At 39.5% G+C, this 23,974-nt stretch overlaps 1 protein-coding gene across 6 annotated transcripts in view; it reads right to left on the bottom strand.

Moving 5' to 3' along the window:
* The window catches only part of ptprt (protein tyrosine phosphatase receptor type T), a 1,418,554-nt gene that overhangs the window by 935,866 nt on the left and 458,714 nt on the right, over positions 1–23,974 (bottom strand). The window lies entirely within an intron of this gene.

The raw sequence follows: 23,974 nt of genomic DNA, 5'->3' as shown, positions 1-23,974 counted from the left end.
ATGTTAGTAAGGAGGACTTTGTAGGGTTGTTTTTTGTGCCTTCATCAAGGCCAAGAGGTCCACCTGGTTTCATTTCTTTATTTCTTTTGTAGCGGTGAAAATGACTGAGCAGCTTGAGACCAGGTAAGTATAGCAGTTTCCTTCCCTAAAGGACACTTAAGAACCAAATAGGTTTTTATGACAATGGTTTCACAGTCAGCATTAGACCTTTTACAAAACCTCTGTCATGGTGGGATTTAAACCCAGTTCCCTCAAACATTCTTTGTATTACTCATCCAGCAATAATACCACTATGGCACCACCTCCTCTGTCACTGGTCATTTGATTTTTGGGAAGCCTCATGTAAAACAGGAGGAAAAAGGTTCCTCTGTGATTAGTGCTAGTTGAGGGAAAACCTCTGCTTTCCCAATCAGTGTTTTATTGACTTAAACTTAGATCTTCAAACGCAATATCACTATTTGCAGATGACACAAAACATGGGTATATTGCAAAACATGTTCATGACAGTACTGAAATTCAAGAAGATATGAAAAGTTAGTATAATAGTGGACACAGAGCAGGTGAAAGTGAATGCAGACAAGTGTGAAGTGATAGGTTTTGAGTGGAAGAACAAGGAGAAGCAATACAAAATAAAAGATATCATTCTAAAATGAGTGCAAGAACAGAAACCTAAGGGTATGTGTGCAGAAATTATTGAAGATAGAAAGATTGTTTGCAAAAGTGTTTAAAATGATACTTGGACCTTGACCTTTCTAAACTGTGACAAAGCGTAGATAAAACTTTGCTAAAACTCTGATTTGGCCTCAGTTGGATAACTATGTTCAATTCTGGGGACTCTGTGAATGATGTGAAGGTTTCTGAGAGGATACAGAAAAGATTTACGTGAATAATTCCATGGATGAGTGTTTTTAATTACATGACTAACAGAAGAAGCAGGAGTTATTTTCCTGAGAGAAGAAAACAGTGAGAAGTGATTTGACGAGAGATGTTGAAAATTGAGAGGGACTGATATGAGTAAAGAAAGAGAATTAGACATTTTGAAGAGTCAAGTAGCAAATGACAGCTTTTTTTTTGCAAAAGAATCAATGGTGACACAAATGGTGCTTCTGAGCATTTTTCTCCAGTAACCCCACCGACCCCCAAGAAGAGAAAAATACTTAGTTTTTCAGCACTGGATCCCTTGCAGTGTAGGCTTCAACTGGCAGTCTTTCAGACCCAGAAGCTGACATCCAATTTGGGAACCTGACAAGTCAGTGCTGCGGTGAGCTCCTCATCCCATCAATCCGTGAGATATAGTGAGTTGTCCTGTCAGTGTGGATGGCCTGTTTTTTTTGCCACATAATACGCTCACCTTCACTTTGTCAAAAATGGGAAATTTCCAGTTCAAGATAGAACGGTGTGAGAATTGGATGTAGACTTGCAGGTGAACGCACTACTTATAAGGATGCCAACAGTGTTAACCTTTTGGTCTGATCAAAGATTTCAAATTGATGAAAGATCATTAACCTGAAATATGAACTCTATCTCCACAAATGCTGCCAGGCCTGCTAGGATTTGCAGCATTTTTTTTTTGCTTTGCCATCAGATTTCTCAGATTGTGAGTATTTTGTTTTTGTGCTCAGACTGCCTTGGGTTATCTCCAAGTTTTCCTTCCTAGCTGCATCAAATATATGTATTCCCACTCCAGTGGACGCCACCACCACTCCCCCCAACCCCCACCCCCGTAGTTTGATGAATCATCATTATCTCGTTGTGTTGAGAGCAGACCCATTTTCAACAATTAACACTATAGCTTTTATGGATTAATTCACACTTTAAAATATTTGAAAAAATTATTTTTCATATATCAACCTGAGAAAATCTGAGAAGTCTGAAAAAGTGAAAAGCAATTACGAAATTTTGAAAATGTATGAAAAATAAGAGAGCATGTTTCTTCATGAAAGAACAGTAATATCTCCCTGTACCTGGTTATGTTGCAAAAATCGAGTGAGGTGGTTTACTGTTTTAATAATTTTGTTGCCCTTTTGTGGTTCTTGTCCTTGTATAAATCTCTGATATAATTTAATTTTGCAAGTCTAGTTATAAGTATGAAATACTGTTGCAAAAAGAAAAGCAACAGCTTTGATTCTGCTATGAAACATTTATATATTCTCAGCAAGCTGAACCATACTTTCAAATCATTAACATCCCAGCAATATTTCTTCATCTCCTTCACAAAGTTAACAAGGTTACCATTATAATAAAAACAAGCTTAAAGGCCCTTTCTATCCCTTTACAGTGACGTGAAGTACTTTACGTTGCTATGCCACAAAAGTGACTGCAGTGGAAAATAGATTTTGTTTGTGATTCAGTTTGTAGGCACTTTCAAAATCACTTATGCTATACATCAGAAAAATTGACAGCAACTAAAGTTAGCTCATATGGAGAACTGCTGTATTATCTGTCTTCTCTGGAAGGGAATCAGTGACATTAGAGTCTAGAATCAGTCGGAGATGTAGCATCAGACAATGGCCATTGACAATAATATGATATAAACACAAATAATGTTCTTTCTTTTTACATATCCACTGTAGGGGTGTTCAACCTATGACGCTGGTCCACATGTAGCTGTCAGTCCTGGAAACCTAACTCTCAGAAGTCAAAGTAACTAAGGACTCGTTCTGATATTTTTTACATGCCTGGCGTATCCAGTTTGAATGTTATTGGGCTGAAGTTTTGGAAATGGCTGTTTTTCATAATTCTGTGTGGAGGGGTGAAGATATTATTTTTCAGAGCATCACAACTCATTGGTATCAGCAACTGAAGAAATCTGAGAATGTGGCTCAGTTGGCTAGATGTGTAAGCATGTGGTTCAAAATACGGCCATCAGCACAAGACTCAATCCCTAATTTTGCTCAGGCCTGCCTCCCTGCCCTGTCTCATATCAGAAACACGGCCCAAGCCCTGAAATTAGTAAGGATGGTGCTGGATAACAAGAATAAATAGCTGACGTTGCAGCATTAATTCTTGCAGCATCCTATTGGTACAGTGTATCAAGTTATCGGTCCATTCTTACTGCCTGTTTAATGTCCTTTAACCAATTCTCTATTCACGTTAATAAAATAGTCCCACCCCATGAACCCTTATGTTGTGGAAAAAGCTTTTATATGGTACCTTATCAGATGCTTTTTGACTATTGGCTCACATTTATCGACCATGTGAATTTCATCCTCAAAATTCCAGGAGAACACAATTTCCTTAACATAAAACCATATTGAGCCCATCTAATCATTCTGCCATTTCCATGGCCATTTAACTTAACAGACATTTGCATTTTCACTCATTATATTGCCCTCATATGAAAGACAATACAGCACATAATTACGAGACTGAACATTAGGAGTGAAATGCAATTTAAAGTTTCCGAGTGATGACACAGAATTACACATTATGCCACTTAATCATTAATGAAAATGGAATTCTGATACAAACATATATCATATATACTCACATAAAAGTCAAATTATTTAAACGGCTTTTTAAAGTTAAATTTATGGGGTTAACTATTACTTGGATACGACATCTGAGGGGCTGAAATCTATGTTACAGTCCAAAATACTGTTTATTAACAGCAGTTCAATTGATCTCTAAATGAATAAAGAAAAATAACACAATAAATTAAGGTAATATGGCCGTATTCCATGAGTGCTACAGGGGAACTGAGCTCAGCTGAGCTGCACACAAAGGAAGATAGAACAATACAGCACAGAACAGGCCCTTTCCCCCTCAATGTTGCGCCAACCTGTGAACTATTCTCAGCTCGTCCCCCGACACTATCCCATCATCATCCATGTGCTTATCCAAGGATTGTTTAAATCTCCCCAATGTGGCTGAGTTAACGACATTGGCAGGTAGGGCATTCCACACCCTTACCACTCCCTGAGTAAAGAACCTGCCTCTGACATCTGTCTTAAATCTATCATCACTCAATTTGTAGTTATGCCCCCTTGTACAAGCTGATGTCATTATCCTAGGAAAAAGACTTTCACTGTTTACCCTAACTAATCCTCTGATCATCTTATATGTCTCTATCAAATCACCTCTTACCCTTCTTCTTTCCAATGAGAACAGACCCAAGTCTCTCAGCCTTTCCTCATAAGACCTTCCCTCCAGACCAGGCAACATCCTGGTAAATCTCCTCTGCACCTTTTCCAATGTTTCCACATTCTTCCTGAACAGAACTGTACACAATATTCCAAGTGCGGCTGCACTCATGTTTTATATAGTTGCAGCATGATATTGTGGCTCCAGAACTCAATCCCTCTGTCAATGAAACCTAACACACCGTATGCCTTCTTAACAGCACTATCAACCTGGGTGGCAACTTTCAGGGATATATGTACAGGACTCCAAGATCCCTCTGCACATCCACACTACCAAGAATCTTTCCATTGACCCAGTACTCTGCCTTCCTGTTATTCTTCCCAAAGTGAATCACCTCAAATTTAGCTGCATTGAACTCCATTTGCCACTTCTCAGCCCAATTCTGCAGTTTATCCAAGTCCCGCTGCAACCTGTAACATTCTTCCACACTGTCCGCTACTCCACCAATTGCAAATTTACTAATCCATTCACCTATGCCTACGTCTACGGCACTTATAAAAATAACAAACAGCAGTGGCCCCAAACAGATCCTTGTGGCACACCAATAGTAACCGGACTCCAGGCTGAATATTTTCCATCAACCACCACTTGCTGCCTTCTTTCAGAAAGCCAGTTTCTAATCCAAACTGCTAAATCAGTCTCCATCCCATACCTCTGCATTTTTTCCAAAAGCCTACCATGTGGAACCTTTTTAAAGGCTTTACTGAAGTCCATGTACACCATGTCAACTGCCCTTCCTTCATCTACATGCTTGGTCACCTTCTCAAGAAATTCATTGACGTTTGTGAGACACGTCCTTCCCTTGACAAAACCTTGTTGACTCTCTGAAATCAAATTGTTGCTTGCTAAATGATTATAAATCCTATCTCTTATAATCTTTTCCAAAACCTTTCCTACAAAGAAGTAAGGCTCAATGGCCTATATAAAGGAAGGTTGTCACCTGACTCTGGCCTGATACGTCTTAAACGTTTGCATCAAATTGATGTGAATTGTACATCAAAACACATAATTGCAAGAAAAAAGTGTACTTTCTCATCATAATAGTTACGTACAGGATAATATTTCAACTCACAATGTTGATTTGTTACTCGTGAAGAACTGGTGTCAACTTGTACACAAGATATATGGAAAATACAGATTTTTTTTGGCCAAAAATAGACAATCAAGTTATACATGAGATTGAATTTTACTCGAGTATATATACGGTATATTTTTAGGATAACTAAAAAGTGGAGCTTGGAGATATTTCTTCACAGGCTGTCCAGCATGCCCACTATACAAAAGCAATGGCACAATGAGAGAATGTACTTAGTTATCCATCAGATACTGAATTAACTATCACAACCAATAATAGATATTTTGTTTGTTTATCATACTTCTTTGAACCATCTTACACGACAGTTGAAATCTTGGTCCTGTATTTAAATTTGATGTGGAACTCCTACTTTTAGGAGTTAATAATAGCTGCAACATCAAACATAATCCCAGTCCATGAAATGCAGGAAGCATGGCAAAATCAAAATATCTGTTGTCAAGACGCTAACAAATATCTTGCCGTAAAGTGTTTCAAGAACACTGGAAGTCACATACTGTGAAAACGACTGACTAAATTAAGTTATAAACGAAATGGATGCCACACAAAAGGACAGAAAGATATCAGTCTAACTGTTATTACAGAAAACTTCAAAATCACAGCAGAATTACAATTATGTCAGCTGTAATAACAGTCTTCAATCGTTTATGAAAATTGTTAGAACACTGTACAGTCTTTAAACTTGTGTGGCCTTCTACTATTTAAGTTTGAATTACCGCTTACTTTTATTCCAAAGGGCACAAAAGCAACATGTGCAGGATTTCATTCAATTTACTGTTATCATTAATTCTAAAGATGTCCCTATGATGCCCTCAAGAAACTGGTGAGTGACCACCATAGACTACTGCAGTCCGTCTCATGTAGGTATCCCACAAGCTGGTCAGGAGGGAATTCCAAACTATTGATCCAGCAACAATGAGGGAACAGCAAGTAATTCCATGTCAGGATGGTGCATGGCTTGAATGGGAATTTGCAGGTGCTGGGATTTGAATGTATCTGCTGCTCTTGTCCTGTCAGATGGTGCTTTTATGGTAGGGGAGTGAATGGGGAAACAAATAGATGGGGCCCAATCATGTTGGCTGCTTGACATAGCGTTTATTTGAATGTTGATGGAGGTCACTCCTCCAGACAAGTGGAGAGTATTTCATCACAATTCTGATTTGCAACTTTGTAGATGGCGAACAGGATTTGAGGAGCAAGGAGATAAATTACTCACCACAGAAATTATAGCCTTTGACCTGCTCTTGTAGCTATTGTAGTTATGTGGCTGGTCCAGTTCAGTTGATAGTGGAGGATTCGAGGATGGTAAAACCACTTAATTTCAAGGGGAGATGGTTGGATTCTCACCTGTTTGAGTTGTCATTGCCTGGCATATTCTAGAGTCATAGAGATGTACAGCATGGAAACAGACCCTTCTGTCCAACTCGTCCATGCCGACCAGATATCCCAACCCAATCTAATCCCATCTGCCAGCGCCCAACCCATATCCCTCCAAACCCTTTCTATTCATAGACCCATCCAAATGCCTTTTAAATGTTGCAATTGGATCAGCCTCCACCACTTCCTCTGGTAGCTCATTCCAGACACGTACCACCCTCTGCATGAAAACGTTGCCCCGTAGGTCTCTTTTATATCTTTCCCCTCTCCCCTAAACCCATGCCCTCTAGTTCTGGACTCCCTGACCCCAGGGACAACACTTTGCATATTTACCCTTTCCATGCCCCTCATAATTTTATAAACCTCTATAACATCACCGCTCAGCCCCCAACGCTCCAGGGAAAACAGCCCTAGCCTGTTCAGCCTCTCCCTATAGCTCAAATCCTCCAACCCTGGCAACATCCTTGTAAATCTTTTCTGAACCCTTTCACGTTTTGCAACATCTTTCCGATAGGAAGGAGACCAGAATTGCATGCAATATTCCAACAGTGGCCTAACCAATGTCCTGTACAGTCGCAACATGACCTCCCAACTCCTGTACTCAATACTCTGACCAATAAAGGAAAGCATACCAACCGCCTTCTTCACTATCTCATCAACCTGCAACTCCACTTTCAAGGAGCTATGAACCTGCATTCCAAGGTCTCTTTGTTCAGCAACACTCCCTAGGACCTTACCATTAAGTGTATACATCCTGCTAAGATTTGCTTTCCCAAAATGCGGCACCTTGCACTTATCTGAATTAAACTCCATCTGCCACTTCTCAGCCCATTGGCCCATCTGGTCCAGATCCTGTTGTAATTTGAGGTAACCCTCTTCACTGTCCACTACACCTCCAATTTTGGCGTCATCTGCAAACTTACTAATTGTACCTCTTGTGCTCGCATTCAAATCATTTATGCAAATGACAAAAAGTAGAGGACCCAGCACCGATCCTTGTGGCACTCCACTGGTCACAGGCCTTCAGTCTGAAAAACAACCCTCCACCACCACCCTCTATTCTACCTTTGAGCCAGTTCTGTATCCAAATGGCTAGTTCTCCCTGTATTCTGTGAGATCTAACCTTGCTAATCAGTCTCCCATGGGGAACCTTGTCAAACGCCTTACTGAAGTCCATATAGATCACATCTACCACTCTGCCCTCATCAATCCTCTTTGTTACTTCTTCAAAAAACTCAATCAAGTTTGTGAGACATGATTTCCCACTCACAAAGCCATATTGACTATTTCTAATCAGACTTTGCCTTTCCAAATACATGTACATCCTGCCCCTCAGGATTCCCTCCAACAACTTGCCCACCACTGACATAAGGCTCAGCGGTCTATAGTTCTTGGCTTGTCCTTACCACCCTTCTTAAACAGTGGCACCACGTTAACCAACCTCCAGACTTCAAGCACCTCACCTATGACTATTGATGATATAAATATCTCAGCAAGAAGCCCAGCGATCACTTCTCTAGCTTTCCAAGAGTTCTCGGGTACACCTGATCAGGTCCTGGGGATTTATCCACCTTTATGCATTTCAAGTCATCCAGCACTTCCTCCTCTGTAATCTGGACATGTTGCAAGATGTCACCATCTATTTCCCTACATTCTATATCTTCCATATCCTTTTCCACAATAAATACTGATGCAAAATACCCGTTTAGTATCTCCCCCATTTTCTGTTGCTACACACAAAGGCCGCCTTGCTGATCTTTGAGGGGCCATTTCTCTCCCTAGTTACCCTTTTGTCCTTAATGTATCTGTAAAAACCCTTTGGGTTCTCCTTGATTCCATTTGCCAAAGCTATCTCATGTCCCCATTTTGCCCTCCTGATTTCCCTCATAAATATACTCCTGCTGTCTTTATACTCTTCTAAGGATTCACTCCATCTATCCTGTTTATACTTTACATATGTTTCCTTCTTTTTCTTAACCAAACCTGCAATTTCTTTAGTCATCCAACATTCCCTATACTTACCAGCCTTTCCTTTCACCCTGACAGGAATATACTTTCTCTGGATTCTCGTTATCTTATTTCTGAGGGCTTCCCATTTTGCAGCCATCCCTTTACATGTGAACAGCGGCCCCAAGTCAGCTTTCGAAAGTTCTTGCCTAATACCGTCAAAATTGGCCTTTCTCCAATTTAGAACTTTAGCTTTTAGATCTGGTCTATCCTTTTCCATCACTATTTTAAATCTATTAGAATTTTGGTCAATGGCCCCAAAGTGTCCCCAACTGACACCTCAGTCACCCGCCCTGCCATATTTCCCAAGAGTAGGTCAAGTTTTGCACCTTCTCTAGTAGGTATATCCACATACTGAATCAGAAAATTGTCTTGTACACAGTTAACAAATTCCTCTCCATCTAAACCCTTAAAGCTATGGCAGTCCCAGTCTATGTTTGGAAAGTTAAAATTCCCTACTATAACCACCCTATTATTCTTACAGATAGCTGAGATCTCTTTACAAGTTTGTTTCTCAATTTCCCTCTGACTATTAGGAGGTCTATAATACAAACCCAATAAGGTGATAATCCCTTTCTTATTTCTCAGTTCCACCCAAATAACTTCCCTGGATGCATTTCCAGGAATATCCTCCCTCAGCACAGCTATAATGTTATCCCTTATCAAAAAGCCACTCCCCCTCCTTTTTTGCCTCCCTTGCTATCCTTCCTGTTGCATTTGTATCTCGGAACGTTAAGCTGCCAGTCCTGCCCAAACCTGAGCCATGTTTCTGTAATTGCAATGATATCCCAGTCCCATGTTCCTAACCATGCCCTGAGTTCATCTGCCTTCCCTGTTTGGCCCCTTGCATTGAAATAAATGCAGTTTATTTTATTAGTCTTACCTTGTCCCTGCCTATCCTGACTGTTTGACTCGCTTCTATTCTCAACTGTACCAGTCTCAGATTGACCTCTTTCCTCACTACCTTCCTGGGTGCCCCCCCCCCACCTTACTAGATTAAATCCTCCTGAGCAGCTGTAGCAAATTTCCCTGCCAGTATATTAGTTTCCTTCCAACTTAGGAGCAATCGTCCTTTTTGTACAGGTCACTTCTACCCCAAAAGAGATTCTAATGATCTAAAAATGTGAATCCTTCTCCCACACACCAGATCCTCAGCCATGCATTCATCTGCTCTATCCTCCTATTCCTGCCCTCACTAGCTCGTAGCACCAGGAATAATCCAGATATTACTAAACTCAAGGACCTCCTTTTTAAATTCCTGCCTAACTCCCTGTAATCTCCTTTCAGAGTCTCAACCTTTTCCCTTCCTATGTCGTTGGTTCCAATGTGGACAATGACCTCTTGCTGGCCCCACTCCCCCATGAGAACATTCTGCACCGTCTCTGAGAGATCTTTGATCCTGGCACTAGGGAAGCAACACACCATTCTGATTTTTTGCTGCTGGCCAAAGAAATATCTGTCCATAACTCAGACTCGCGTATCCCCTAACACAATTGATCTCTTGGAACCTGACATACCCCTTGTTGCATGAGAGCCAGTCTGAATACCAGACACTTGGCTGTTCATGCTCAGTTCCCCTGAGAATCCATCACCCCTTACCTTTTCTAAAGCAGTCACCACAAAGGACTCCTGCACTAGCTGCCTACCTCTCTTACCTTTCCGGGAGTTAACCCATCTATGTGACTGTATCTGAGCCTATCCCCCCTTCCTACAACTGCCATCCATCACATACTGTTGCTGTTGCAAATTCCTCATTACTTCTAACTGTCTCTCCATTCGATCTAATAAGATTTGCAACTAATGGCCATTATGGCTAATATAATGCGCAGTAACCCTTAAACTCTCTTTAAATGCCCACATCTGACAAGTAGCACATATCACTCTACTAAAGGCCATTTTTGCTCCTTCACAATCTACAGACCCAGAAAATAACATCGTCCTATTCCTCTATAAGCATTATCCCAGGTTAAATTAATAGGTATGGCTCATAATATAAGTTTAATCAAGAGACATATCTCCAAAAACGTATAATCAAGAAAGACCCCACTCTACTCACTACTGCAGACTTTCTGTAGGCCACACTTAAAACAAAATACACTTATCTGATTATTTGCTGTGAACTTTGCTCAACAATTCCTCCAAGATCAGTTGTAAATTTCACTGTTTGTTAATTTTCCCAGACGCATTCTGATGTCCAGCGATTCATGAATTCAAACAGCAAAGGCAGTGTCAGTTTCTTTCTCTCTCTCTCCATGTGCTTCCTTTGTTTGTTTTTCTCCCTTTTAAATCTGCTGTTGTTTTGACTTTTTTCTTCCAAAGTTCCAAAACAATGCATACGCATATAAGACAGTAATTGCGGCCCCTGGAATTCGAGGAAATCACCTCCAGCACCTAAAATACCTCAAAAAAGGAGCAGCTATTACAGTCAGAGATTTTTCCCATCCTCCATCTTGGATTACCCAGAACCATTCTTTGAATTAATTCAAGTTTTTGTGGGTTTTGCTGGCTAGGCCAGGAATTATTGTCCAAATTTAATCTCTGGAGGGCAGTTAACAGTCAATCACATTGTTGTGGGTCTGCAGTCACATGTTGGCCAGACCACGGAAGGATGTCAGATTTCCTTCACTAAAGGACAATAATGAACCAATGGATTTACTTTTTACAACAATCATTGGAGGTTAAATGAGTAGAAATTTCTGGAGAAGCTCAGCAGGTCTGACAGCATCTGCCAAGAGAAATTAGAATTTATGTTTTGGGTCAAATGATCCCTCCTGTTCTGAGAAAGGGTCACTGACCCAAAACATTAATACTGATTTCTCTACACAGACCGGCCAAGCTTTTACAAACATTTCTACTGATTTACAGCATCTGTAGCTCTTATCAGAGATTAAATGGTCCAGTTAGGCCTTTTTCTTAATATCAGATTTTTATTGAATTTAAATATCGACTGCCATGGTGGGATTTGAACACTAATCTTGGGCTTGAATTCCTAATACAGTGATATTACCACTACGCCACTGCCTCCCATGGTGCAAATGTTACTTTCCACTCATCAACCCAAGCCTGGATGTTCATGTCTTGCTGCATTTGAACATGGATTTTTTTTTCCTCTGTATTTCAGGAGGTACACAAGGTGCTGAACGTTGTGAATCACCAGAGAACATCCTCACTTCTGGTTGTTGGTTTGTTTTGCTTTGTTAATTGTGTGCTGTTTACATTGCTTGACATGCAGATGGTCCTGTCTTGTAGCTTCACCAAGTTGACACCTCATTTTTAGGTATGCTGCCACTGTTTTTGGCATGTCCTGTTGCACTCTTCATTGAACCAGGGTTGGTTTGATGGTAAAGGTAGAGAGGAAGCTATGTTGGGCTGTGAGATTATGAATACAATTCTGTTGTTGCTGATGGTCCACAGTGTGTCATGAATGCCCATTTCCGAGTTGCTAAATCTGTTCAAAATCGATTCTATTCAGCCTTAGGGTATGTTTTACGACATGACGGGTAGCCTCAATGTGAAGGCAAAGCTTTGTCTGCACAAGAACTGTGTGGTTGCGGCTCCAATCACAATTATCACAGTCAGATCGTGTTACAGGTAGATTGGTGAGGATGAAGTCAAGTATGTTTTTTCCTTTTGTTGGTTCCCCCATCACTTGCCTCAGTTTTAGTCTAGTAGCTATTTCTATTACGACTTGGCTGGCTCATAGGACTTGCTGCCAAGAGCCATCCATGGTGATAAATACTGAAGCTCTTCCTTCCCTGCCCCCATCCAATGTGTTTCTTCCTAGTATTGTCCAAAATGAAGTACTACTAATTCATCAGCTGACGTGGATTGTGGCAGGCTGAAAGGTGTAGGTGGGTTTCTTGCCCATATTATAATTAATGGCTTAACATTTCATGGAGTCTGTTCAATGTTGAGGATTCCCCGGGCAACTCCCTCACAACTGTATATCATCTGCCTGGTCCATATTGTCAGTGGAATGGTGGGTGGTATTTGCAACATTGCCAAAAAGATTTAGACCCAACACAAATTCCAACTCATCTTAGGCTTAGTGGAGTGATTTTTGTCTGAGACCAAATGAGTTTTCTCGCTGGATCTTACCAAACTCACCACATTAATTGATGTTTGAGTCCTTGCAACAAACATCATATTGAATTTCCACCCACCTCACCATGCACCACTCCCAGAGCAACTCACTGGCCAAGGGAGATCCTCCCCAAGGCTAGCAACCCTTGCATCCATGCCATCTTCCAGAGCCCATATTGCATGCTGGCATCTGAAAGGAGTCAGAAGTGAATTTGGGCATACTGGCACTATGTCTGTCAGAGAGGAACCTGGCAGTCCTTGTTGATAGGATAGATGAGCAGAGAGGTGTCCTTTTCCTTTATGTGGTACCATTGTGAATCAATGCTAACTTCAGGATGACGAGCGCTGGGCTACAGTTCAGGAAGAAGGTGAATTACCTTCTCTCTGCCAGAAAAGGTTAAAAATCACACAACACCAGGTTATAGTCCAACAGGTTTATTTGGAAGCTCTAGCTTTCGGAGTGCTGCTCCTTCTTCAGGTGGTTGTGGAGTATAAGATCATAAAACACAGAATTTATCGCAAAAGCTTAAAGTGTGATGCAATTGAAATGACATATTGAAAAAGACCTGGATTGTTTATTAAGCCTCTCATCTTTTAGAATGACCATGTTGGTTTCAGTTCTTTAATATGTAAATCCAGAACTTTTTTTAAAGTTACATTCTCAAGTGAGCTTTAACAATAGGGGATATGTCAGCTCAGATAATACACTGAAGGTATGAGATTAACGTCTGTCTGTGCCCCAATGTTCAGACTGATTCTATTTCTAAAAAAGAGATTTACAGAATCTTAAATGGATTTATGCAGTTTTTGAGCAAAATAAAATGTAATTCTGCAAGTGCAAATTCACCCCAAAAACTTAGGTGTGTGTGTGTGTGTGCATGTGAGTGGGTGGGTGGATGTGGGAGGTAGGGTGTGAATGTCTGTGAGAGAGTGTATGTATGTCCAAGCCAAAAAAAAGTGCAATACTTCACATTTATCTGTCTCCAGTGCATTACCTTACCTTAGGGCTCTGGATTCCTAAACCAGTGACAAAATCACGACACCACTCATGCCCCATGAACGCGTGGGCGGCACGGTGGCTCAGTGGTTAGCACTGCTGCCTCACAGCGCCAGAGACCCGGGTTCAATTCCCGCCTCAGGCGACTGACTGTGTGGAGTTTGCACGTTCTCCCCGTGTCTGCGTGGGTTTCCTCCCACAGTCCAAAGATGTGCAGGTCAGGTGAATTGGCCATGCTAAATTGCCATAGTGTTAGGTAAGGGGTAGATGTAGATGTAGATGTAGGGGTATGGGTGGGTTACGCTTCGGCGGGACGGTGTGGACTTGTTGGGCCGAAGGGCCTGTTTTCACACTGTAAGTAATCTAAACCCTTGCGTTCAACGTTTGGTCATCGATAGTGATTTTAGTTCATTTTCTGATGGCATTTTTTTCTCAGAGAGCTTTTAGAGAAGTAGTTAATAGATACACAAAGAAAACCAGAAATCTTACCTAATGTCATCCACGAAATGTTGTAAAAGTAACTGCACCCACAGTGAGGGCGAACTTCATCCTCAAAACTGATTGTTTTCCTTGTTGAACTCATTGACATAAATGGCTCACTAAGCATAATTTCAATGAAGCATAACATTAAAATCAGTTTAGTCATTTTTTTGTTTTAAAAGTAATGTAAGTGTCACTGAATCTTGGAAGTTTTTTTTAATGCATAAATTACTTTAATTATAAAATCCTATTGCTGTCAACATCTGAAAATGCCTATCAGATTTTACATGCTAGCAGAGCATTTATTACATTTTATATGACAAATTAAACTTGAACAATTCACAGAAATATGTTTGCCAGTTTTTGCAACACCATTTACTTTAATTATGGAATAAAAAGCCAGAAAACCAAAGAACTTCAAATGCTGGAAGTCAGAAACAAAATTAGAAATTGGTGGAAAAACTTGCTTCCAGATCTGCTGGGTTTTTCTAGCAATTTCTGATTTTGTTGCTGATAATGTTTCAAAGTATTTTATACCTCAGTATCAATAATGGAAGCAGCATTCAAATAACACATTGCTGATATTCTTAATGAGGAATTGGAGTTGGATCCACAGAAGTGAAACACCCTCTAATACCTCAGTCAAATGACCACTAATCACATGGAAAAGAAAGATAATAATACAATTTTAAAAATGTACTTTCAGTTATTGTGGTGTCCCAGCATGTTGCACGACCCATGAATTAATTCTTTTGAAAGTGAGCTACAACTGCCAATTTGCACAGAAGTTTCCAAAAATCAGAAAACAATCAGATTAACAATCAGGCTTAAATTTTTAAATGGTCACTGACCAGGCTACCGTAACTTCACAGTATGATTCTGGGTGAGATCATCACATAGGTTAAAAGTGAGTTTAATTCATCTCACTTAGAGAATAAAGCCACAAGATCAGATTCCTTTCCTGGGTTTTTGTTCACTGGACTCCAAAATTGCACTCCAGCACGTAATCAAAAGCGCAGCTCCAGGTCTTCATTGATAGCTCGCTTCATTGAGCCAGTATAATGCCCATGGGTATTTTAATCCTGAGCTCCAATCTTTCTCAGTTACATCAAGCAAACACTGCTTGAGTATTTTTGTTTAAACCAAACTTCACCCTCTCAGCTGCATTGAAATATTAATGGTTGCAGGCTTGTTTGAATTCCAATGCCATCCTTAATTCAATAACAAGTCCACCCTCAGGTCACTAAGTGGCCAATTGAGGAAGGTCACAGTTAAGGGACTAATTCCCACACAGTGTGAGCTTCTGATCAGTTGATGGCAGGGTCCTGGAATTTAACATAAAACTTCTGGGGTGGTCAATGAAAGCAGAGATTTTGCTCTTTCTTATAAATTTATCAGCATAAGAAAGAACTGGGTTGGGATCTAATCTATAGATTTAGACTATGATCAGCCCTGAAAGCATATATGAACTCCTTCGACCATACCTATGCACTGGATCACAATGGCTCAATTCCAGTAGCAATTACACCCATCAGGGTATAACTTCCCATGACTCCATATAATTGGTAGAATCAGTGAAGAGGTTTAACAGTAAAGAACATTCGGGCTGTGGCTTTATTTAGTTCAACAAGGTCCTTAACTCTTCAAAAACAGTGATAGTTTATTTATCAAAATCATTGATTGAACTCAATTAAAATCATTTTCAGATAACTCCAATGCAGTTATAAATTGGGGAACGGTTTGATATGTTTTCAATCCTATTGTACAAGTGTGAGATACATTTTAAAACTTCTACTTTGTCAGTGATTGTTACTTGGAAACCAAAATGATCTGTTTGTTGAAAAATTAAACATGTTTCTGGAAAAAAATCAAGAATTCCCATCCCAGGAAGATTTTACTTAAACATGAGCATGAACATCCTCTGCAGCATGTAGCAGATGATTCCAAACAGAGGTTTACTGCAAGTGGTGAAGGAATGATGCACAATGCATGGAATTATCGAAAAGGTGCTGCAAATGAATTTTAAGAATACACACAAAACAACCAATCTGAATGGAAATGCTGTAAGTGTAATATCATTTCTCTGCATTATCAGTATTACTCATGATGAGAATTAAATTTAATACTGAGAGTTTCAGCACCTTTTACTAGATGTTCCTGTTCAAAATGGAACACTTACATTCAAACACATTGATTACCATCCCAAGAATTTAATGTGACAGTCAGCAGTAATTTTGATTCAAGTTTAATTCTATTAAAGCTATTAAACAATTTTTCTATCTTCATGCCATTTTGGATTATTTTCCTTTGTTTGAACCACAAGAGCATCGAATTAAAATGCAGTCATTAGAAAGAAGATTACTAAATCATATTAAATGTCTTTTGAAGGCAGAATCTGTTCTGAAGTAATTACAAAACCTGAGAAGGGCAGCATTATATTGAGAATTAGTGGTTCATTTCTGTTTGCTTTGAAAAGCAAAAATTTCAAAATGAGGAAATGTGTAGTTTTGGATGCAATTATTTTGCCATTTTTATTTCATTGATTTTTAATTAGTGCCTCTTTAAACACAGGAACACTGCATTTGTCATTTAATGGGACATATTGTACCTATCAATTATTAAGTAGCAAAGTACAGTGAAAAAGAGAGTTCATTTTGGAGTTAAAGATTTTGAGTTCAATTCCCATTCCTAAATCCAGCTCATGAAAGTAGACCCAGGCACAAAGTTAGTTAGGAAAACTTCACAAACCTGTATTGTTCAGCTCTGTGACATTAGCAGGGGGTGGGGGTGAAGCTGGGCTATGAAGCTCCAAAATGGTGCAGAGACACATTGATTGAGGTCATGATCTGTCTGACCTGCATGTTTCTGGAAAATACTACATGCCTGCTCTCCAATGCCCTGACAGGTAAGGCATCTGATGTACTTCACGTTCACCTCATTTCAGATCCTTAAGGGACCACTGTCATGCATTACTAAGTCCAATTACACCCGCAGTCCCCATGACCATAAAGTGGTACGACTCACAGCATATTGCCCAGAGAATGTAATAATATGCTCATGTTTATCGAGCATCTTACATGACCTTACAAAGTTTCTAAATGAGGAAACCTTTGAAGTGTAGTCACTTTTGTGATGTAGGAAACATGGTGGCAAATTTGCCCCCAAAGAGTAATGCATAAATGACCAGATACAGTGATATTGTGAGTAGGATAAATATTCAGTCGGAAATCAAGAAGGTTTACATTGTTTTTCAACTAATTTTAAGGGACCTTTTCAATCTAACTGAGCAGCAGGATTGGTGTCTTTTTTAACATCGCATATTAAAAAGACTGTATTTTTAATTATACTTAGGAATGAGTGCAGTGTCAGCCTAGATTTCATGCTAAAGATCTTGTCATGTGACTTAAACCTACAATCAGCTAACTTGAATCATGTGGTGGTGACTGGACTGATCCAAATCTTCTGTTGAAACACCAACACCTAATTACCCATCCCTTCATGAAGGAACAACGTCTTGGACTTTTTACTTAATAGTATTGTCTGTGTACCAATACTGTGGCAACTTAAGATGGGGCTTACCACCATTTCCTCAAGGGCAATTAGATTGGCCAATGAATGATGATTACCAATGCCATTATTGCTAACATCCCACAAATGGATAAAAGACCTCCTTTGAAACTTAAGGAGTCGCAACATTTAATTGCATTATATTGAAGTACACATTGTGAACAAAACATCCAATTTATTGCTTTTGCAGAAACCGGGGTGTGATTAAGAATTTGGCCCCAAACTCTGGTAAATCATAAAAAAGTAATGCAATTTGACATATCTCATCATTTTAAACCATTGCACTAATTTTAAATGTACAAGGCAAATCTTAAAATGTCAATAACTAAATCCAAAAAATCATCTAATAAAGGTAATTTGACCAATTTAGAGGTCCTGATTACAAATAATCAAGTGATAATGCAGACTGAATGCAGTCTCCACACTTCTTATAATTAAATGCATTAAGCTTGAATTGCTCTTCAAAATGAATGAAGTACATGGTGTAAAATCCTGCAAATGAACACTCCATGAATGAAATAACAGAAAAACAGTTTGATCAGAACAGAATTCAAGTTTAAAAAAAGTATTGAAAACAGATATTCCAGAAGATTAAATATTATTGTAATCTATGGCTGGCATACGTACAGGATGTAAATTAGGAATTAAACATTTCATTCCAAAGGTTTTTGGAAAAATAGCAGTCTGTGAATAGCAGTCTGTCTATAATTGACCAAAAGCAAGTCGTGATTGTGACAATGCTACTCCTTTAACAAGGTTAGTTTGTCATTAGGTATTTTTTTAGAGGGTCGTAAAGACAGAGTTGCCAAAATGTCTGCATCTATCTAAAAAAGTGGTTAGCACTGGTGCCTCACAGCACCAAGGCCCCAGGTTCAATTCTAGCCTCGGGTGACTGTCTATGTGGAGTTTGCACATTCTCCCCATGTCTGCGTGGGTTTCCTCCGGGTGCTCCGGTTTCCTCCCACACTCCAAAGATGTGCAGTTCAGCTGAATTGGCCATGTTAAATTGCCCATAGTGTTAGGTGCATTAGTCAGAGGGAAGTGGGTCTGGGTGGGTTACTCTTCGGAGGGTCAGTGTGGACTGGTTGGGCCGAAGGGCCTGTTTCCACACTGTAGGGAATCTAATCTAATCTAATCTAAAAAGGATTTCAAGCTTTAAAAAAAAACTTGTCCAATGAAAGGGGAGCGGCCAGTTCTCCCAACGCAGCGCTCTCTGGTTTGTTTTTGTTTTAGCAGTCTGGCTGTTCAGTGAAAGCAGACAGCTTTTTGCGGCTGCTGATCAAAAAAAAATGCGGCATGGAAGAAGGTGTTCCATGCTGAATCTCTCTCTGACATCTCTCCTGTAAGACCCTGTGTTTGATTTTACCCTTTTTGCCAAGGAGCTTTTATGGGGATTGTTGCAGGAATTTGGAACAGCATAATTAAATTAGGATAATCTGTTGAGTTTTTGGATAGGTTAAGTTATCCTGTTTTCTGTTCTCTTTTGTTTGAGTTTCATTCGGTACTCTAAATAAATTCTGTTTTGTTTAAACCTGAGAGGTTCTGACTAGCTGCATCACTCCTGGAATATCCAATCAACGTCTGCTCAAAACAACGAGAAAAGTTAGGATCTGGGCTACCTTCTTGTAATGTTTTGAGGGGGTCTGGCCTGGTCCATAACAGATTGGGGACTCTTTGCAGGATTTGTTCTATTGTTCCAATTTGGGATTAGGATTGTTGGACTCTGAGGCAGTGATTGGAAGTTAGTGTCTTTTGCTTTGGGTATTGATATTGATTGGTTTGAACAGTGCTTGGGATAGCAATGTTTTTTTCAGTTACGAAGAGCTTTTTGGGGGTGCAAGAAGTGAGTTTGAGGCTTTAAGGGTTATTAAGGCCAAGCTGGTGGAATTAGCAGACAAGCTGGGAATGGAGTTGCCTCCTTCTGTGCAGAAAGGAGAAGTATTTACAGCAATAGCTCAGCATTTAAATTTGCTGGAAACACCATCAAAGTCTTTAGAGATGGCTAAAATTCAATTGAAAATGAAGCAGCTTGAGTGAGAGGCAAAGACAACGAAAGGATAAGAGAAATGAAACAATTTGAATTACAATTAAAAGCAGATGCAAGAGAAAAAGGATGAATCACTTTAGCAGAACAATAGCAAAAAGAGAGGAAGAGAGAGAAAAGTAGGGAGAGGAACTGAAGAAAGAGAGGGAGTTTGAACTTCAGAAATTGGCACTTAGACACAAAATTTAAAAACAATGACTGCAGATGCTGGAAACCAGATTCTGGATTAGTGGTGCTGGAAGAGCACAGCAGTTCAGGCAGCATCCGAGGAGCAGTAAAATCGATGTTTCGGGCAAAAGATTGCTGATTCCTGATGAAGGGCTTTTGCCCGAAACGTCAATTTTACTGCTCCTCGGATGCTGCCTGAACTGCTGTGCTCTTCCAGCACCACTAATCCAGAATCTGGTTTCCAGCATCTGCAGTTATTGTTTTTAAATTTTGTGTCTAAGTGCCAATTTCTGAAGTTCAAACTTAGACATGAAAGTCAGCTTAAAAGGATAGCGATATAAGCTTAATAAGGAGGAGCAGAGAGTTTAAATGGCAAGATGAGCAGCTGAAATGGCTGATGATTATGAGTTGGTCCATAACTCATAGTTTGGCTTCCACAACAGTATGAAAGTATGAGGGATAGAAATTGGGGAAAAGAGAAATCCTCACGTGGTAAGGGACAGGTAGACCTCACTGAGGATCATAAGGATAACTTGCCACAGGATCAAAAGAAACCCTTGAATGAAAAGAGAAATTAAAAACTCCAGTGTTTTCACTGCAATAATGTAGATCACATGAAATCACAGTGTTGGGAAAGCATTGGGAAGCCAGCTGTAGGAAAAGAGGATAAGCCAGAGAATTTTGTTGGAGTGGTAACAGAAAGCATGGTGGAGGCTAGAAAACTGTACCAGAGTGTACAACCCGGTCAGAGGTTGGTTAATGAGGAAGTGCCAGATCTTCTTAAACCATATACCTGCGCAGGTAAAATTTACTCATAAAGGCCAGTAGCAGCAGGTAAAGAGGTTAAGATTCAAGATCCTCTTAATCTTTGATGTTGAAGGATGAGGAGATATGTACCTCTGAAGGACTATTGCCAGAAAAAGTGCTAGTAATGGGAATCCAAGCTGAGACAAGAAGCATTCAATTATGTAGACTGAGATTAGAGTGTCTAATGAACAGTGGAGAAGTTGTGGACAAACTCTCAGCTCCAGGAATACAAAATGTCCTTGCAAATGATATAGCTGGTTCACAGGTAGGAATGGTGCCTCCTGTGGTTGAAAAGCCAGTGGAACCTCAGGCAACTGTACTATTGCAGGACACATATCCTGGAATTTATCTCGACTGTGTGGTAACAAGGTCACAAAGTCACCAGTTGAAACAGGAGAGATCAAAGAGTATGGATAAGAAAGTTGAAATGGAATTAGCGGAGATGCTGTTTGATCAAATGGTTGACACAAACGATGATCAGATGGATGACAATGCAGACATCTTTTGTTCAGAGAAGTTAACTGAATTACAGCAGAAAGATGAGAAACTAAACGAATTGTATCAAAAAGCATACACAGAAGAATCTAGATGTATCCTTGTAAGCTACTATCTTAAGAGTGATGTCTTAATAAGGAAATGGAGACCACCACATATTCAAGCAGATGAGAAATGGGCAAATGTTCATCAAGTCATATTGCTGGGGGGTTATAAAAAGGTGTTGCAGATAGCTCATGAACTAGCAGTAGGGGATCATTTAGGGGTGAGAAAAACCCAAGCTAAAATACAAAAGCATTTCTACTGGCCTGGACTGCACAAGGATGTAATTGAATTTTGCCAGACATGTCATACATGTCAAGTAATTGGAAAACCACAAAGGCAGTAATAAAACACACACCTTTCATAGCTATTCCTGCATTTGAGGAACCTTTTAAAAGAGTCTCAAATGATTGCGTAGGATCTCCACCTAAAAAGTGGGAATCAATATTTGTTAACAGTAATGGTACTGTCCAATAGATTTCCAGGGGCCATTCCATCACTCAATATCACAGCTAAAAGGATTGTAGTGGAGTTACTCAAATCTTTTACTAGATACAGACTATAGAGGGAACCAAAGGGGTTCTGACCAGCTGTATCACTCCTGGAATATCCACTATACACCTGCTCAAATCAACTAGAGAAGTTAGGGTTTGGCCTGATCCATAACATGAGGAAATGATACCGAATTGCTACAGGTAGCTGCTCAGTTTGCAGTGCTTGGCTTAGCGAAAAAAAGGTGTCTCATTTCTAAACATGCAATTTGATGATTAATTTCTCCTTGAAGCCATTACTGAAAGTTGTTTAGTATTTAATAGCTTAAGCATATTTTTAATGATATGATACTTGTTCATGATGACCAATCTACATTTGTTGCCCAATAAGTTAATAATTACAAGAACAAAATCTCATTTCTTCATTTTAGACATACTGGAATTTCACTCTTTTTGTAGTGAATTGTTGACGATTATAAATGTCAAATTTGCATTTCTTTAAATTTAAGTATCTTTTGCTTCGAACCAATTTTTTCCCACTCACATTTCAATTTTTCTTTCCCTCCCTTTAATTCTCTTTCCGGATCTCATTTAATACAAAGTTCATCCACGTGACCTCTTTCTCAATCGGGATATAAAATCAGAATGAGGCCAGCACATGCCTCCAGCCTGCTCCACTATTTAATTATACCATGACCATTCTATACCTTAATTTCATCCATCCGCCTTGGCTTCGTAATTCATTAATAACCTTGACTAGCAAAAATCTGTATATCATGGAATTAAAATTACTAATTGAACTGAAATGCCCTGATTTTTGTAGCAGACAATACCACACTTCGCCAACCCTTTGCCTGAAAGAGTGTTTCTTAACTTTTCTCCTGAAAAGTTTAGCTTTAATTTTAAGGTGATGAGTCCTCCACCTCCCTATACTCGCCACTCTCAATTCTATTCAAAACTCTAAAACCTCAATCAAATTTTCACTTATCCTTCTATATTTCAAGAGTATCAGCCTAGTTTATTGAATTACTCCTCATCATCTAAACCTTGGAGCCCAAGTAATCTTTGCAACACATTCAATCCAAGACAAATATTCATTTGCTATGATCCATCCAGGGCTTCTTATATCTGTAGCAAAACATCACTCGCGTTTAACATTCTAGTTATAAAGGCTAATACTCCATAGCTCTCTTGATTATTTTTGTACCTAATATATTTTAGTGATCTCTGAACATCCACTCTTAAATCCATTCTGATCTCATTGCTCTTAAACCTTCACTTTTTAACTAAAATGCTGATCTATTTTTTATGGATAGCAGTGTTAAAATCCGTCTGTCACAGTTTTGTTTACTGACCTCATTTATAAGAGTTTCTTTGGTGTTTGATGCCTACAGCTATAATCTGACCACTTCTTTGTGTCACTGACAAACTTGAATGTATGACTCTCTATCTTGTTTGAAAATGCATTCATAAAATTATTGAATGGTTGAGTTCTAGTGCTGAATTTTATGGGACACTGCTAGTCACTTGCATAAAATCAAATGCAAGGCAATTATTTGTATTTCATGTCTTTCACCATCAATGCAATCTCCTAATCAGTGTAAAGATTTGACATTTATTCCATGAATTTTAAATATAGCTAAAAGCCTCTTATGTGGAAGCTTACTGAATACTGAAAAAAAAATTATGAAAGTTTATATAACTATAGCTGATGAATTCACTGCATTTATTTCAATGTAAGGTAAGGTAGATGAACTCAGGGCATATATGGGACCAGGGGACTGGGATAACACAACAATTGTAGGTCAAGCCAAACAAAGGACAGCCAGAGAACTTCTAGAAGCATGGCACTCAATCACCAACACCTTCAACAAGCACATTGACCTGGCCCCAACATACCAGCCACTACTACAAAAAATCAGAACTGTCAACCTGAAGCAGCGGGAACGAAACCAAATAAAATCCAAATGACACAGTATAGCAGCATTTCACAGGAGGCTCCACAGCACCGAGGATGCCATCTAGAAAGGGGACGAAATGTCTGCAAATCAACTGCACAGATTGGCAAGCAAACCCACAACTGCAACCAGAACCCAAGCTACAAATCTTTACACTTGAATATGTCCATGTACCTACTACAGGAAGAGCAAAACTTGACCTTATCTTGGGAAATAGGGCAA

Source organism: Chiloscyllium punctatum, chromosome 37 (assembly GCF_047496795.1).
Source record: "Chiloscyllium punctatum isolate Juve2018m chromosome 37, sChiPun1.3, whole genome shotgun sequence".
Taxonomy (NCBI): domain Eukaryota; kingdom Metazoa; phylum Chordata; class Chondrichthyes; order Orectolobiformes; family Hemiscylliidae; genus Chiloscyllium; species Chiloscyllium punctatum.
Note: the sequence above shows the minus strand (reverse complement) of the source record. Positions and strands in the feature narration are given on the sequence as shown.